This window comes from Solanum dulcamara, chromosome 2 (genome assembly GCF_947179165.1).
Source record: "Solanum dulcamara chromosome 2, daSolDulc1.2, whole genome shotgun sequence".
Classification (NCBI taxonomy): Eukaryota; Viridiplantae; Streptophyta; class Magnoliopsida; order Solanales; family Solanaceae; genus Solanum; species Solanum dulcamara.
In genome coordinates this window covers 58237016-58240535 of record NC_077238.1, presented here as the reverse complement: position 1 = coordinate 58240535, position 3520 = coordinate 58237016, and positions in this window count along the sequence as shown.

The window sequence follows — 3520 nt, the reverse complement described above, 5'->3', positions numbered from 1 at the left end:
CAATACAAATCATGAAATAAAGCTTTTAATTGAAGAAATCATAAGAGAATTGAGAAGAAATCCTTCGGATTCCATGGGTGAAAGGTGCCCATGGATAATGTCTCATATACCTTGACCTTAATGAGCCCTAAATTGAAGATAATTAAAGCTTGACCTTGAAGAAAATCCCTTGAATTGCTTGAGAAAGAAGAATACCTTAGAGAGAAAACTTGGAGAGTAGGTTTTATGGTTTTTGGGAATTATAGAGAGAATAAGAGGGTTATAAGGCTTTAGGGTAGTTAATGGGTAAGAATCTTGTCCCGAAAACCATTCATATATATTAATGAAATATAGGAAAAAGACCCAAATAACCCCAACTTAAAAACTGGAAACTAGGGTTCACGGAAGACCCACCACGGTCAGTAAACATCACCATGGCCCGTGGTGAATACCTTAAACTTTGGAGATTTCTGTTTTTGTAGGACCGCCTTCACAGAGACCATAACGATCCGTGAAGCTCACCATGGCTTGTGGTAAGGGTCGTGGTAAGGAAATTGACAAGTGGGTCTGCAAGGGTGACCATTAAAGAACCCCCATGGTTCGTGGATGGAAGTACGACCCGTGGTGGTTGGGACATGGTTCCTGACTTGGAATATTTCTTGAGGGTCTTAGTAGAGGGGTCACCACGGATGGCAGCATGGCTTATGGTTCTCACCACGTCTAGTGGCCCCTATTATGTGCCCTTTCTTACAGATTCTGAGGTTTTGAATCCTTACCACGGTGGCACACCACAAACCATGGTGAGCAATATGGCCTGTGATGGACTTCATGGTCATCACCTGCTGCCAAAAGCTGCACTTTTCTGGAATTTCATCCTTTGTTCCTCGTTTTCCACTTTTTCAATTTCTGGGGTCTTATAATATCTCCCCCTTGGGAACATTTGTCCTCGAATGGAACTCAAGCTAGAATGAATGAAATAGGGAAGGGACAGAACAACCCAACATGAAGGCAAAACATCTCGAAGATGTGTAGAACATGAAATCCTTAATCTCAAGCTAAAACATGACTTTAAAACTCATTTCATGAATATGAATGCATATGAAGCGATGAGAACAACTGAAACACATAATTTGGATTGATTGGATCATGAAGAAACTAAATACCTCAACTAGGCACGGAAGGAAAGAGATGAGGATATCGCGACATCATATCAGCTTCAGCTTCCCATATAGCACCTTTAACCTCTTGGTTCCTCCATAAAACTTTAACTGAAGCTATTTCCTTGTTCCTTAACTTTCTAACTTGTTGGTCCAAGATCTCAATCGGAACCTCTTCATATAAAATATTCTATTTAACCTCAATGCTGTCCAATGGCACAATGGAGCTAGGATCACCAATAAACTTCCTCAACAAAGACACATGGAACACCGGGTGCACCGATGCCAACTCAAAAGGTGAATCCAACTCATAACCTACTTTATCAATGCGCCTCAAGATTGGATATGGGCCAGCATAACGCAGTAGCTTTCACTTCTTACCAAAACACATCACACCCTTTATGTCAAATCTGAACTAAGGCCAAGATGTGATGCAGGGATCAGAAACCCAAAGGATCCCAACCAGCCATCTTAACATACATCAAAACATAAGGGAAATGAACATAATAAAATAAGCAGTAGAATTAACTCAACATAGAAGTCAAAGGAGAGTAAACTCAACCCAAATGTACAAATTGTGCTACATTAATTTATTAACTTCTAAACATGCATCTACACTAGCCTTTGATGGGGGCTTAGAACAAGTTCCTAGCTCACCCGAATCATAAAGGAAGACAAAGTAACATATAAGAGAAAGTCCCGTCCTCGATGAGTGAGGACTCACTAATAACAACTCAAGAATGCTAAGTCAGAACTCACCAATAACAACTCAAGAATGCCAAGTCAACTCTGGCCACGAATGGGAGGAGCATGAGTATCGTCCATCCCTACATTATGAGACAATGTAGGCATAATATGCATTAGTATATAGAAGGTACTAAGTATGTGAGATATGCGTGAAAGAGTAAAAGAACGTAATAAATATGACATAGGATGCATGACCAATCATTAATGAACATGAATAAAGTTTAAAAACAATTGAAAGTATATGAAAACTTAAGGTCAATGTATCATAACACTTCATAGTAAAACTTACATCTTTGATTATAACTTGTGTGGGATAAGACCTTTAACTAGCATCTTAAGAACATGCAGGCTGTAACATAAAATCTAATGTAACTCCCAAATCAAGAAGAGAGAGGCTACTTGCCAAGGTAAACTCCATGAGAACAACTTTGATATTATGACCTATATGTGGATCCACTAGCTAGGTCATAAAGGCAAACTTACAGTGGCAACGTAGTTTGGGACTTTAGGTTTCTACTAGAATTTTCTTGGGTAACTAACTATGTTACCGGACCGAACCCCACCCATGAGTCATCTCAGTACTTAGAAAATATCCCAATAGAATTTATTAAAAATATTAAAACATCACCATTAACTTTATCATGAAAATAATCATTAGAGTAGCTCATGAACTTAGTGATTCATAAGAATCCATATACTTTGGTGAGAATTGTCCTTATCACCATCTTAAATCATAATTTGTGTAAGAAGTTTCCTTATCATACCATATAGCTTTCTTGGATCATTATAACTTTCATCATTTAATCATAAATCTCAACTCCATTCATAAAAATTTCTTTGAAAATTATTGAACTTCATAATCATAATTCATGTAAATCATCATTGGAAATAGATTTGTACATGAAAATTCATAATTCAACTTGAAATCATGCAATTAATGTAGAATCATTCTCATAATGATCATTGGTAATAATTAAAATGTAATTGAAATAGTCCAATGCAATTTATCAAAACTAGGTTTAGAACGTAATGAAAATTAAAGAGATTTTTGAGGAAAACCTTGGGAATCCATGAATGAAAGGGACTCATGGATCAATTCCCACATACCTTGGTGACATAACTCAGAAATTGAATGAGAAACAAATTGCTCTTGATACTCTAGCTTGAATTTGTAGAAGAGAACCTTGAGAGAGTTTCTTAATCTTCTCTTAGAGAATTTTTGGAGAATGAACTTGTCCATAAAAGTGTCTAGATACATTGAACTAAACTTGTGGAAAAGACAAAATTACCTTTCATTAAATTCAAATTTTGATCCTATGAGTCATAAAAACCTTTATGACCGGTCAATCTGAGTCGTCTTGTAGGTCTGAGAAGACCCTGAGATTTGGGTCTTTATTTCATCTCTACGAGTTATGGTTATGATTCTCAAAACTCCTACGGTTCATAGACCCAACTTGTCGTGCTGGGCTACAAACGAGCAAAAATATGAGTCTCTGAAGTTTTGTTACGAGTTGACATTACAATTCATTCTTGTGCGTACGACTTGACCTGTTATGTCGTAGGGACCTCTTATGAGTTTTTATCATTTTAGGCTCAGGGTTTAACTTTATGACTCATCCCCATGAGTTGTAGGAAGG